Here is a 15,879-nt window from a genome sequence, read left to right on the forward strand (position 1 = left end):
TTAACGAATGTTCCATGTAGCTCAGTTGGTTATGTCTGTGTGTTGTAAACCTCGAACCCAGGTCAAGCTTTTCTTTTTGGTAAACTGTTTATCATTATTGTTATTAATCAAAACCATTAAAAACTAATAATATATATAAATAATTAAAACCATGTTCATAACGAATATGAGACCCAGACCAGTTGGTTAACACTCAGACCTCGTAGCATAGAGACCCGGGTTCGAAACCCACCCGGGTCAGACACTTTATTTTTTTTATATAAACCAGTTTTATTAATTTAATTATCTTTTAGCAAATAATTTTTATCATTTAAAAATCATAAATGGATAATAAAAGTCTTTTTAAATAAAATAAAAATTATGTAAATTTAATATAAAATATAACTCACCATTTCACACTTAAAAACAAAGTTTCTCGTTTTCGTAACCCGCTATTAAAAATTGTTTAATAAACATAAAGTAAACTTTAAATATATTAAAAATCATTTCGTTAAAACAAAAATTTTATATTTTTCGACTTGTAAACATTAGTTCAAGTATTTCAAACGTACAACCTTCATATCCCCGCCGTTAAAATACTTAAACCATATTAATAACCGATTTCCGTTAAAACATAAATAATAATATAATAATCAAAGAGCCGTAAAGTTTGTAATAAAACAATAACTAACTTCTAAATCTATTCATTCAACCAACTTTAAAATCCCGTTAGAATAGTCGTTAAAAGTCGTGTTTATTCTTATTTATAGTTCGTACGGATTGACCGCTTTGGTTTCCTTTGACGCCTTCGAGTTATTCTTATTCCTTTTTCCTTTTTCACTTCAATTACTAAGGTGAGTTTTTCACAACCCCTTTTTTTAAATGTTTTAATGTTTTGGGGTGGCATATGTATCCATTATAAAATTCAAGTGTTATTACTTCGATTACTTTGTAACTACAACTCAATCATGGACTAGTGTGCTTATTTGTTTAATTGTTATATACGTGGAATTCAAGTGGTTGCCTCATTAAGTATGATCATGCGCCCCTCTTTGCACTCAGGTCCATTTGTATCGAGTGGAAAAGGGACCTCATATCCGAGTACGTTGGTAGCCCCAACTGGAAAGGACCTTCGTTTGTTCTTTACACTCAGGTCCATTGCATCGAGTGTAAAGAACCCTTATGTGCTTTTCACAAGTTTTCAATGGAATTGTATGGTTTTTACGTAGTATTTAAACTGTGGAAATCTCACCAGCTATATTTATAGCTGACCATATTTTATACATATGTTACCACCGTGATTAGAAGATGAAGGACTAGAAGACGCTTAGAATACCTAGGTTATTTAATAAACGAGACATTTGTTTTGATTATGATTTGATTTCAAGTTGTATTCTTATTTGAACTTGTGTTACATGGCTTATTAATGAATTAATGTTATTATGGTCACAAAAATAGTGTCACGTGTGTTTGAACAATCTGTACGTCACACTCAGGCGTTTCCGCTTAAGCCGGGGTGTTACAACCCAACTTTACGACTAGAGGATCACATTATATGCTTTTTTTTTCTTTTTCTAGTTATCTAGTCCAAAAAAACTACATTTTTTTACCAATGTCTATATCTTTTAATGAAAGTTTAAAAAGATTGTGATAAAAATCAAACAATTTATACAATAACTATATCTCAAATAAAATAAAATATAAAAAATAATCACATATTTGATAATGGTATTCCTAGACTACTTAACTAAATGAAATTCATATTTTATTTTACCAATATTTGTTGGATAGGGAACTAAATGGGTAAACCCTATCATGCTTATGTACCTTATTCTAATTGAAAAGAAAAAACTAAAAAATTGAAAGATAGCATAATTAGATGCTTAAATAGTCTATTACTAAAAGAAATGTCTTGAAATGTCACATTTTGTCCTTTTCCTTTGTCATCTTTATCTTCTTCATTTTTCCATTTTGTACACATGCAACACAAAATATGTTCTCACATCTTACCATCACTATCTACTCTAACTACAACTCGCTAAAAAAAATTCTTTGAATTTTATTTCTTTTTTTCTTACTGGTTTTAAAAGTTTAAAGGGGCGATTGCACAATTTTAGGGGGGCGCTCGGGATTATGTGATTTTCATATATGTGTAACACAATAATTTTCAAACCAGCTCCCTCTAGCTTTAGGTCTGACCCTGGCCTAGGAATTTACGATCTACCCACTAGGTGAAGAGGAAAGCTCCAACAAGTTCCCGAATCTTTTTATTCAAAGTTATTCCCAAAACAATAAACCTAATTATCTAGTTATGTTAGTAATTATTCTAGTATCAGTCAAGGACTCTAAGTCCTAGATTGAAAACTAAAAAATGTCAATTTAACAATCTAAATATATAACATTCGTTACTTTTCAAACCCGAAAACCCGACTTATTTCGAATTTTTGGTTTTTGTTTATAAATATATACATATATTATTTTATATCTCAAGTTCGTTTCATGTATTTTACGTGTCATTTGATTTATGTTTATCGTTCGTTCGTTTCTTGTTCATTTTGTTCAAATAACGAATCTACGGAATTTAAAGTTTCTATTTAAATAAGTTGCAATAATACGTTAAACATCCTAATTATAACTTCTCGTTACGTTTATTAACGCATCTCAAAGTTTAGGATCCAATTCGTAAGTTATATGAAATATTTTTACCTTAAAACAATCCGAAGTTCAAGGTGTAAATTGTAAATTTATATTAATTAAGTTCGTATTATAACTTAAAAGATATATGAAAACTTCAGGGGCCAAAATGTAAAATCCATTTAAATTATAATATTTAATATTACCCAACCCAACCACCCTCCCCCACCGTCTGTTTTTCCGGTCTGGATTCCGGCCACCGGAATCTGGCTCCAGCATATGCTAATTCCTGTAAATCATGCCTCAAAACACAATTAGCTACTTGTAATCGTCACTAACCATAACGGTGAATCATAATACACAAATAATAATGAGTAACAACGACTAATCCGGGTATAATTAAATCCGCAAAACGGCCGGCAATTAGGAAAATTGCAATAACTTAACATTAAAACATAAACGTCTCAATTAAACCTATATAAGAGCCGCAACTCAACACCTAAACTTGTATCAATCCTTAAATCAAACTAACAAATACTCTTTAGCCTCCGATTTCTCATCCAAAGTCCGAAATCCGGTTAGCTCTCGTTCTCCATCAAAACCTAGCTGAAGAAACGTGGATCTTCTCGCTGGTAGCAGATCTACTTTCCTCGGGTTTTGATTGTACTATTTCACCGATGGTTCTTCTGGATCTGTGTTCTTCCACCTACAAAATGAACAACGCCGTTAACTTACCCCTCAGAAAGGGACATAGGGGTCCTCTTTGGGGTAACCCTCCGGCGTGAGAATAAGTATATGGTGGAGAAGATAATAATATGAAAGTAAGGGAATCTCAAGAGTATTGCTTAATAGCTGAATACTGTATGATTGTGTGACTGTGTGTTTGTATGTAACTGACTGTGAGTGAATGTAATTCAATATGATTGAATGTGATATCACTGCCTGTAACTGTCAATGATTGAGTATGAATGTGTCCATCAAAGTGGAGTTGATGCTGTATTTATAGTGCTAGGGTTTCCACTGATTGGGCTCAACCTCGTTGGCCTCCTCCAATCGCACTGCGCCACGTGTCCTCTGGGACACCTGGCGCTTTCTCGTTGGTTGTAATCACATGGTAGCACATGTGTCATGCTGAGTTGTCGACCTTTCATTTGGCAGCTGTCAACATCAGCATATTCTTACTCCTTAAAAAGATGCCTTCTGGAAGGTTGTCTGACGTGCACAATCAAGGTTGCCCTAATCCTGATTTGGATAAGGACGAGGTCGATTATGTGCATGTGTGATATGCGCCAATCCTGAGGATGCGCGAGGTCTTCTCTTTATTCTCACGCGCAGATATTTCATGCGCAGATGTGATATGCACGAGCATGTGATATGCGTCGCGCGCTGATGCGCCGCGCGCATATGTGATGCGCGAGCATATGTGTGCCTGGGCAGATGTGATATGCACGAGCATGTGATATGCGCCGCGCGCTGATGCGCCGCGCGCATATGTGATGCGCGAGCATATGTGTGCCTGGGCATATGATGCCTGAGCATGTTTTGTATGCGCCATGCGCATAGGTTTTGGCTTTGTGCCTTCATAATGTCTTTATCTTGTGGGTTGACCCGCCTTGCTCGGTGTTGAGGCGGGTACATACCTCTTCAAGCCCCCCCAGTCTAATGTGTGTCTTATCTCACGCTAGCGCGGTAAGATAGATATTAGACTTACTGATTTGGTCTTTTTAATGGGGTTTTGTCGTTTTCTTGGTTGTTTCCATCGTTGCGCGAAGTTCTATCCATTTTGTTGAAACGAAGGGTCCAAACACGTGGTTGGTTGGTGGTGACGTGCGCCGTAAACGTGTCAGACGTTTCGTGTGCTCGAGGTGCTACAGTTGCCTTTCATGTCCCCTCGCACAGCTGTCTGGAACACGTGTCGCGCTCGCATTGGTTTGCACCTACGAGTGGGGGCGCGTCTCTGCTCCGTGGCAGGTCCGTTACGTTTTTATGTCCCCTCAACAGTGTTAGGGACACGTGCCGCGCCCTCGTTGGCTTACACCTGCGAGTGGGGGCGCGTGAAATCCGATCAGTTGCCACTTTTCTCTCTCCTGGGCCTATAAAAGCAGGCCCTTAGCAAAAATTTTTATCTTCATCTTCATTGTTGTGTACTCCAAAGCTTCTATCTTTCCGATTTTCTGGTTATTGCTTCCAAATACCCTGTTATCTGTTGCTGTTGTTATTGTATGTCTGATAGCTCAGACTCCTCTAACCCCTCAATCACCTCTATTGCCTCTCGAAGACGCCGTGTGAAATCTGTGGTGATGTCGACATTGAAGCAAAAGGGCAAGGGGAAGAGGGTTGTTGAGACCACATCGGAGGAAGTAGGGAGGACCAAGGCCACGAAAAGGTGGAATGAAATCCCCTGCAAACTGAGGCAGGCCGATCTCGACAGCCTCATCTCGTCACAGGGTTTTCTCCCTGTGTTTGGCTGCATGTTGCCTGTGGCCGGGCAAACGGCGGCGGACCCGCCTCCCGGCTATATTTCACTGTACACCCATTTTTTCACCCACTGCAACCTTCGTCTTCCGATGACAAGGTTTGTAGGCGCGGTGTTACGGTTTTTCGGGATTCATATATCCCAAGTCCATCCGTTTGGACTTGTGCGCATGACTCATTTCGAGTTCATGTGCAAATCACAGCGCGAGGAGCCCACCCCTCGGCGCTTTCAATTTTTTTACAAGCCCAAGATCCAAGATTCTTGGATCTCCTTTATTCCTCGCAGTCAGAAGGTTAAGTGCAGCACCGTGTCATTCAAGAGCCTTCATGACTGGTCTGAGAGGTTCTTCTACATCAGGGCTGGTGTAATCCCCATCCGCATGACGATGCGCGCGATCGATTCTGCGCCCGCGGATGCGGATGTTATTAAGAACCCAACCGGCGCCTGGGTTAAGAAACTGACCGCCGAACCATCCCCCGCCAAGAAAATTCGCGAGGAGGCGCTGGTGGGGGTCGGCATGAGTAAGCTGTGGGCCGACAGCGCGGCGGAGCCTGTCATCCAAGTGGACGGCTTGCGTAAGTTGTCGCATTGCTTTATTTCCGCGCTAATAAAATTTGCCTTTGCTGATATTATTTGTCTTGTTTTTGCGCAGTACCAAGGAGTTTGTCCACGCCGCATACGACGATCAAGTGGAGGGTGGCTCCGTCCCGCTGGGCGCTGGGGAGGTGGGCTTCCCAGATCGCTTCGATGACATGTTCATCCCTGTGGATCTGGAATTTGACTTTGATAGCGACGCGCCTGGTAAGCCTTCGCACTTATCCTTTAGAATACCAAATTTTGCTAACACTTGTGTTGCATGTATTGTAGATGCGCTGGAGAACTACGAGCTGGAGCTCGCGGAAGAGGAGGAGGAGGAGGAAGAGGAGGCGCCCCTACTAAAGCGCAAAGCTAAGGGGAAATCTGGCGCAGGGGGCAGTAAGAAACAGAAGAAAGATGACACCCCTGTCGCTCATCCCCATGCTCAAACGAAGGGACCTGAGGAAACCCAGGTGTTTACCACCAAGGTTTCTTTAGCTTCCCTGCCTGTGAAAGTGGGCAGACCTCCTGTCCACTTGAGGTATGGTGGCGTGACCTCCTCCCTTCGCGCGGCTGAAGAGAGAAGCAGTGTCGCGCCTGCGAAAGGTATACTTTGCTTACCCATAATGGTTTAATGAGGGCGATTCTGATTGAATTATTATTAAATCTTTTCGCATTTTAATGTTTGCAGGACCGGCGACGGTAGCAGATCAGCCGCAGGCGCAACAAGGTGCTGAGGCTGCGCCGGGGGCTGCTTCGAAGTCCCCTGTTCTACCCTCAGAAAAGGGTAGAATGAACTTTATGGCGATGTTCGCCGCGCGAACAGAATTGCGCCAAGGTATGTTTTGCGCCATTGTCTTCTGAATTTTTTGTTTTGATCAAATCATAAACCATTTTTGTTGTTGATTTGTTCATAGGAGTTGTAGCTGGCATACAAGCTGCTGGCGACACTCCTGGCGCCGTTGCCGGCGCCGCTGGTTCTGCTCCTGCTCCTGCTAGTGCTGAGTCTCCCCTTATTGGGATTACAAAGGAGCAGGAAGCCGTATTGCGCGCCGAACTGGCGGCGTCGAGACCTCACTCGCCTCCTCCTACGCGCAGCCCTCTCCGCGAGACTGGTTTGGAGCCCTCCAGGTCGCAGGAGAAGAGGCCGATTGAAGAAGATGAGGAGGATGAGGGAGCTCAAGCTGAAGACTCCTTCGGAGTCCGTGCCAGCCCTGCGATGCCACAAGAATTCGCAGCGCAGACTTCTGATAAGGCTGGCGCTGACTTTTCTGCTTCATCCCCGCAGGTATGTTTTAATTTGTTGCTCCGCTGCGCGTACTTCCATATAAGTATGTTTTTATGACTTAGAACATTTCTTGTGTTTTGCAGGAAGGTGACCACGTTTACCGCCCGAGATGGAATATTAACGAAGACAGTTCCTTCCAATCCATGGGTGTATGCGAGGACTTCTGGGCCTCCTACTGAAAGGAGGTATCAGGAGGGGCGCACCCGCGCTGACTTGCTCAACGATCACATTTTCGCTGGGTCGGCTTTCTTTGCTGCCTCCCAAGAGCTTCATCGTGATTATATTAAAGTACGCGATGCTCTTGTGGAAGCCCAGCAAGAGGCTAAGGTGGCTGCCTGGAACCTTTCTGATGCTCGCGCACGAGCTGAGAAACTCCAGGCGGAGCTCAGCGAAAACCGAGCAAGTGCCAACACCGCCTTTATTAAGCGCGGGCATGAGCTCCAAGCTGCGCGGGAGAAGCAGTAGGTGGCGGAGGCCGAAGTTGCCAAGTACGCGCGGAGAGTGCGTGACTTGGAACTGGAGGCGGAGGCGCGTGACCAAGCTATCGTCCAGAGTATCTCTGAGAAATCATCATTGGAGAGTGAGGTTGCGCGCCTGAAGAAGGAGTTGGCGGCCGCGCAGGCCGATAGAGATGAGGCCTTGGCGACGGCAGCGTCTAGCCAGGAAGCACTTGATGCTGAGCAGGCGGAGAAAGAAAAAATTTTGGCGGCAGCAGCGTCTGATAAAGAGGAGCTAAAAAAGACCAAGGAAACTGTTGAGTTATTAAACTCCCAGGTTCCTGCCCTCGAGACGTCTGTTGCTAGCCTCGCGCAGGATCGCCAATGGCTGGTGTCACAGGGCATGACTCGTTGCGCTTTGGCGATGAAATATTCTGGCGAGTTTCAAGCCCTTGTGATGGACTGCAATGCTGCCGCGCGCTTGGTAGGTCGAGCTGAAGGGTTTACGGATGGCTATGAATATGGCATGTTGAAGAAGAACCCATCCGAGTACCCTTACAAGAGCGACGCGGCCTGCGCGGACATGGCCGCGGTGGGGGAGAAGTATATGAATACTCCCATCCCCATCCTTGTGCAGGTACCTTGACCTTAATGAGTTTTTCTTGATTAATTTTCCAAGTGTTTTGTACTCAATACTTTTCTAATGATTTGCAGATAGCTGCGCTTGCTGACCAGCCCGACCTCGGCGCGCTAAAGAAGTTGCTCGATGAATGCGAGGGGGCTGGTGGCGATGATGGTGGCGCGGGGGATGTTGCCCCTGCCAGCGGCTCTGGCGCGGCGAAAGAATCTGCTCCTGACACCGTCGTGATAGAAGACTCCATTGAGGAGGAAGAACTTGACTACGGTCAGTTTGGAGATGAGGAGCGGGCCGCACCAGATGCTGCGGGAGATGATGAGGGTGATGAAGTGGCTGACGTCGACGTGGAGACTTGAGAAGCCCTTCATCTTTCTAAATTTTTTTTTTTTTTTGTTTTTTGTTATACTTGTAATTTGTAACTCATCACACTTGTAAATTTCAATGCTATGGAATGAAATTTGTTTTCCCTTTTTCACATCTTGCGCATCTCCATTCATCTCTTCATGTTTGCTTGTATAGATATAAGATATGCTTGCACGTTAAAATAAGAACAAGGTTGTAAGGAAATTATTTACTTAACCACAGTCCTATTTTGTAAGTGGTTTCGCAGTATCTTGTTTATGCTGACACGCGCTATTACTTTTCACTATTCCTTTTTTGCGCGTCGTTGTCGCGCGTTTTTTATATGGAATTATGAGTTTTAGCCATTACATGTCAGCATGTGTTACTCAGATATCCACTATGATTCCGCGCGCGACCTCGACCTGAGACCTTAACAACTATGATTTGGCATGTACTTTGCCTTAGTTGTGTTTAGGGATTTTTATGATCAGGCTGCGCGGGATGTAAGATGGATGTTTGTGAATGTTTTGAGCTAAGGCTCTTTGTTTTGGGCTAAGGCCCTGACGTTTTTAGAGTTAAGACTCGTTAACGTGTTTGAGCTAATGCTCGTAGGTTTGGGCTAAGGCCCTGACGTTTTAGAGTTAAGACTCGTTAACGCGTTTGAGCTAAGGCTCGCGCATGTATGTTTTACTTCGTTTTATTTTGTTTTGAAGTCAATATAGTGTTGTCATATTGCTCCAAATTAATAAAGGAAGTGTGAAACATGTATGCAAAGGTAATAGAACAAATATTGAAAGATAGCGCGAATCATCATTCATGATGGCTTAAAAGCCTTGATTACATATTTGAATTTTTACATGAAGCATTTTCTAAGCTGTGCTGCGTTCCACGCGCGTGGTATCTTTTTTCCATTCAAGTCTTTTAAAGTGTACGCGCCTTTCCCCAATTCTTCTGAGATTTGATAAGGTCCTTCCCAATTGGGGGACATTTTTCCTGGGGGTATTGCGCGGCTAGCTTCATTGTTTCGAAGGACAAAATCATTTTTCTTGAAGTGGGCATTCTTTAACGCGCTGATTATAATATTTTTCCAGTTTTTTCTTGTATTTGGCTTCATTGATGATAGCCGCTTCTCTGCGCCCTTCAAGCAAGTTGAGGTCCAATCTTCTTTCGCGCTCGTTATCAGTCTTGCTCATCATGAGTACCCTATGGGATGGGCATCCAATTTCTGCTGGGATCATAGCCTCTGTCCCATAGGTTAGGCTGAACGGGGATTCGCCATTGCTAGTTTTGCTTAATGTCCTGTGCGCCCACAGGACATTAGGTAACTCTTCGACCCAAGAATGGGATTCTCCCTCCAACCTTTTCTTCAGCCCATTTAACAAACTTTGATTCGCGCGCTCCACTTGGCCATTCCCCTGAGGGTGGTAGACCGAAGTGAAGATTTGGTTGATGTGCAATTCTTTGAGCCAGCTGGATATCTTCCTGTCAGTGAATTGTTTGCCATTGTCGCTCACAATTTCCATAGGAAGGCCAAAACGGCAAATGATGTGGCTCCAGATAAATTGCTTCATCGCCTCAGCTGTGATTTTTGCTAGTGGCTTGGCCTCAACCCATTTTGTGAAATAGTCTACCGCCACTACCAAAAATTTCACTCGCCCTTGCGCTTGCGGCAGGGGCCCCACAATATCAATGGCCCATTTGTGGAAAGGCCATGCGGAGGTCACTGGAATCAAGTTGTTCTTTGGCCGCATGGTGTTTGGCGCGTAGCTCTGACATGCCTTGCATTTTTGTATTTCTTTTAGCGCATCCAAGTACATGCCTGGCCAATAGTAGCCTGAGCTCATTGCCTTGGCAACCACCATGCGCGGGCCAGCGTGTATTCCGCAGATTCCTTCGTGAATCTCCCTAATCACATAGCTTGCTTCTTCAGCATCCAGGCATTTCATGAGCGGTCCAAGATAAGAGCGTCGATATAATGTACCATCAAGTAGTTCATAGTTCTGCGCCTTGTGTCTTATCTTTCTCGCCTGTGCGCGATCGTCCGGTAACTTCCCCTCCTTCAGGAATTCCATTATTGGGGTTATCCAGGATGAAGGGGTTGTATGAATTACAAGGACAGATTGCGTTTGCACTGACGGGTTGCTCATCACTTCCACCCTGACATCTTTGCCAAAGTGATCAAAATTAGTTGATGCCATCTTACTCAACGCGTCAGCGGACTTGTTTTCGCTGCGCGAGATGTGTATGATTTTGAAGAAGTCAAACTGCTCAACGAGCTTTTTTGCCTGCTCTAGATATAGAGGCATGGTGTTCTCCTTGGCATCATAAAGGCCATTGACCTGTGCAGCTACCAAGTAAGAATCAACATGGGCCTCTAGCCTTTTAACTCCAAACTTGCGCGCAATGCGCAGACCAGCCAGCAGGGCTTCATACTCAGCCTCATTGTTGGTACTCTTGAAGTCCAACCTAATAGCATAAGTATATTCATGATTATCAGGGTCCACCAGTTTGAGGCCTGTGCCGGACCCTTCGCTGTTGGAGGCTCCATTAGTGAATAGCCTCCAAACATCTTCTTCATCATTTGCTCGCGGAGGATCTACCTCGCGCTGAGCTTCTTCAATCTTTCCCTCTGGGATTTCCGTGATGAAATCCGCTAAAACTTGACCCTTTATTGCTGGACGGGGCTTATAGGTGATCGTGTGTTCACCTAATTCCAGCGCCCACTTTGTCAGCCTTCCGGAGAGCGCGGGGCGTCGCAAGACTTGCTGGATGTTGTAACCTGTCAGAACTTCAATCGGATGACCATTGAAGTATCTATGAAGCTTGCGCGACGCGTGTGTTAGTGACAAAACTAACTTTTCCATGATGGAATAGCGCGTCTCAGGGTCTGTCAGCACCCGACTCACATAGTATATTGGCGTTTGGATCCCCTTGCGATCCACCAATAATACTGCGCCGATGGCGCGGTCTCCAGCTGACAAGTACAATGTAAGGGTTTCGCCAGGAAGTGGAGCTGTGAGCGCGGGCAGCTTTATGAGACATTCTTTTATCTCACTGAAAGCTTGCTCAGCCTCAGGCGTCCACTTGAATTGGCTCTTCTTCAAGCAGTTCCTCAAAGTGTTAACGAATGGAGTAGATTTGCTGGCGTGGTTCGCTAGGAACCTGTTGATTGACACCAATCTACCATTCAGCTTCTGAACCTCTTTCATGGTGGATGGTGAAGGCATGTCAAGGATGGCTTCCACCTTTTCAGGGTTCACCTTGAAACCATCCTTAGTGACCATTACACCAAGAAATTTCCCCTCTTCCACGCCGAAAGTACATTTGCTCGGGTTGAGCTTCATGTTGACTTCCGTTAAGCGCTGAAGAGTTTCCTCGATGTCTTTGAGCATTTGTCTCTCCTCCCTGCTCTTGATCACCAAATCATCAGCGTAGACTTCTAGATTTCTTCCGATTTGTTCACTGAAAACCGAATCCATAAGTCTCTGATAAGTGGCGCCCGCATTCTTTAAACCAAAGGGCATTTTTGTGTAACAAAAAACACCCTTGTCGGTTCTGAAGGCAGTCTTGTCTTCGTCTTGTGGTGCCATTTGAATCTGGTGATAGCCTTTGTAGGCATCCAGGAAACATTTGAGCTTGAATGGCGCCACGGAGTCCACCTTTGCGTCGATGTTTGGGAGGGGGTAACAGTCTTTCGGACATGCTTTGTTGAGGTCCTTGAAGTCAATACACATCCTCCATGACCCGTTGCTTTTCTTTACCATCACAGGGTTGGCTACCCACGTCTGGTATCGGATCGGGCGGATGATGTTTGCGCGCAACAGGTCCTCAACTTGCTCATTCATGGCCCTCGCCTTTTCATCCCCCATGATTCTCTTTTTCTGAGCAATTGGCTCCACCGACTTGAACGTGTTAAGAGAATGTTGCGCCAAGTCTCGCGGGACCCCAGTCATATCGGAGTGTTGCCACGCGAAGACCGACGTGTATTTTGTGAGCAACCTTTTCATTCTCAATCTCGTTTCGTCTGAAATGGTAGCGCCAATTGTGACCGTTTGCTCTGGGAATTTTGGGTTTAAAATCCACTTCTCTGGCGCATTGTCCGCCATTGGAAGTTTCATTCTCCCTTCCCGCGGCGTACTTGTCACTGCGCACAAATGATCGCGGTAAACAAATGTTACGCCTGTTGGTGTAGGGAACCCCAATGCGCCGTGCGCTGGCGACGGTATAGCATTAAATTGGGCAATCGTTCCCCTACCCAGGATCATATTGTGGCATGACGTGGTGGGCAAGACCAAGAAGTTGACAACTTCGGCTCGCTTGTGCTCATCATCCCCCATAGTTAGTTCAAACTGAATTTGACCTAGGGGATGGATGATTTCATTTGAAACACCACAGATTGGTGCGTTCACCATCTCGAGCCGCGCTTGGTCTGCCGAGTCTAACTTTCTGAAACATTGCTCATACATAATGTCAGATTCGCTTCCAGTGTCCACCAGGACCTTTGACACTTCGTAATGAGCAATGTGTGTGGTGATGACGAGAGGGCTGCTGATTGAAGGGCCTCCCCTGATTCTTGGGAAGATAACTTGCTGCTCGCGCCAATCTCCGCTGATTTGCGCGCTTCTCTTTTTTGACGTCTGCCCTTGTCGTCCCCCCTCAGCCACACAGATTCTTTTGTATTTCTTGCTGGCAGAGGCTCCTTCCGATTGCTCATCTTCTATTCTTTGGTTTTTCACCAAGTGAGCCAGCCTGCCTGATTTTACATCCTTCTCGATCGAATCCTTTAAATGATGGCATGCGTCGGTGTTGTGGCTCGGGGACCTGTGAAATTCACAATATTTGCCACTGTTTTGCGGTCCCTTGTAGTGTAGTTGCTTGGGGGGCTTGAATTGGACATTCTCAGTACTTAACACCTGTGAAGGTGTTTTAGTGAGGGGAGTCCATATTCTTGGCAGAGGTCTGCTATGATCTCTGCCGCCCTCCCTCTTGTCACCCTCCCCGCGATTACGAACATCTTTTTGGGGCTGTTGTGAGCTTGGTTGCGTTTGCTTTTCTGCGGAAGAAAAACTTGTTGGTTGCAACCTGGACCATACAGAGTTCTGTTTGGCCCTCTTCTCTTTGCTGCGCGGTGATTCAGCCTGATGCGCTCTTTCTCTTGCCCTATCTTGGGCAATCTGTTTTTCATTTCTCGCGAAGACTCGCGATGCTTCCATCAGTTTTGCCCAAGTGGTGGGCATACCATCTCTGCTTACGAGAGCTCGGCGGAGTTGATCACTGCGCGCGCCTTGTATAAAAGCCACGCGCAGGAGTTGCTCGGTTATACCCCCGATTGCCAGAGACTCCTGATTGAAACGAGTGATGTAGTCCTCAATCGTTTCATCATTCCTGCGCACGCAGTGCATGATGTCATCAGGATCGCGCGTGTGTCTGCGCTGCTGTACGAAGTGGGCTTGGAACTTTTCCAATAGTTCCTCGAACCCATCAATTTGCCCAGTTGGCAAGCTCTCGAACCAGACACGCGCCGCGCCCGTAAGGCAGCGGGCAAACATGTGACACCATGTTGGCATCGTCCAGCTCTCCAGGTTTCCCGTGTTATAGAAACCTTGCAAAAAGTCATCTGGATTTGTTGTGCCATCATATTTGCCCAGACCACTTGGCATCTTGGTCTTGTGCTGGATGGGGGCCTTAGCGATGCGCTCAGTAAATTTTGAGTGCTTCACTAAGATGGCCGGCCTGTACGGCGTGGTTACGTCCACTTTCCCCCTCACTGGCGGGCTGTACGGCATGTGCAGATCCAGATCTGCTCTGGCTCCAGGCGCCATGTTCACAGGCGCGCGGAGTTGTGAGCCTCCTGCATGAGTATCTCGCGTCTTCCTCATGCTATGCACTTCTTCATCACTGAACTCAGTGTGTGCCGTGTGAACAGAATGTCCGTCTTCCGGCGCGCGCGGCCTTTTTGTAGTCTGCTTATCAAACGCTTGCCTTTGTGTTTGGTCGGCTAGCTTTTTCTGTTTGACCATTTCATTGTACTTTTCCATTAGACGCCGCTGCTCGTTTATGAGCCATTCATTCGGATCATTTGTTTCTTCTTCTGGACCCATTGGTCCTTTCAGTTTCGCGCCGGCAAGATTTTGTAACGTGAGATCGTCTGGAGGAGTTTCAGTCTGGCCGTGAGGGGTTGTGATGAAGGGACGGTTACTGGTGGTGCGCGTAGAATCACGCGGCACCCTCAGAAACTGCTGTCCCTCATTGACACCCTCACGTTCAATATCCTCCAGAGCTTGATCAGCGTTACGAACGCCAGAAACCATGGTGATTGATTTTTTTATGTAGGTCTGATGAGATCTGATTGCTGTTTGTAACAGTGGATGGCGCCAATGAAGAAACGTGGATCTACTCGCTGGTAACAGATCTACTTTCCTCGGGTTTTGATTGTACTATTTCACCGATGGTTCTTCTGGATCTGTGTTCTTCCACCTACAAAATGAACAACGCCGTTAACTTACCCCTCAGAAAGGGACAGAGGGGTCCTCTTTGGGGTAACCCTCCGGCGTGAGAATAAGTATATGGTGGAGAAGATAATAATATGAGAGTAAGGGAATCTCAAGAGTATTGCTTAATAGCTGAATACTGTATGATTGTGTGACTGTGTGTTTGTATGTAACTGACTGTGAGTGAATGTAATTCAATATGATTGAATGTGATATCACTGCCTGTAACTGTCAATGATTGAGTATGAATGTGTCCATCAAAGTGGAGTTGATGCTGTATTTATAGTGCTAGGGTTTCCACTGATTGGGCTCAACCTCGTTGGCCTCCTCCAATCGCACTGCGCCACGTGTCCTCTGGGACACCTGGCGCTTTCTCGTTGGTTGTAATCACATGGTAGCACATGTGTCATGCTGAGTTGTCGACCTTTCATTTGGCAGCTGTCAACATCAGCATATTCTTACTCCTTAAAAAGATGCCTTCTGGAAGGTTGTCTGACGTGCACAATCAAGGTTGCCCTAATCCTGATTTGGATAAGGACGAGGTCGATTATGTGCATGTGTGATATGCGCCAATCCTGAGGATGCGCGAGGTCTTCTCTTTATTCTCACGCGCAGATATTTCATGCGCAGATGTGATATGCACGAGCATGTGATATGCGCCGCGCGCATATGTGATGCGCGAGCATATGTGTGCCTGGGCAGATGTGATATGCACGAGCATGTGATATGCGCCGCGCGCTGATGCGCCGCGCGCATATGTGATGCGCGAGCATATGTGTGCCTGGGCATATGATGCCTGAGCATGTTTTGTATGCGCCATGCGCATAGGTTTTGGCTTTGTGCCTTCATAATGTCTTTATCTTGTGGGTTGACCCGCCTTGCTCGGTGTTGAGGCGGGTACATACCTCTTCACTAGCAGTCTGAGGTAATTATTATATGCATCCTGTTCATTTTAAGCCGATAAGCAAAACCCTTAACATAAAGTATACAAACATTGAATGGTTTAATCAATTGGATTT

The sequence above is a fragment of the Bidens hawaiensis genome, unplaced genomic scaffold (assembly GCF_021521415.1).
Source record: "Bidens hawaiensis isolate Kalapana, Puna unplaced genomic scaffold, B.hawaiensis_p1.1 tig00019476_1, whole genome shotgun sequence".
NCBI lineage: Eukaryota > Viridiplantae > Streptophyta > Magnoliopsida > Asterales > Asteraceae > Bidens > Bidens hawaiensis.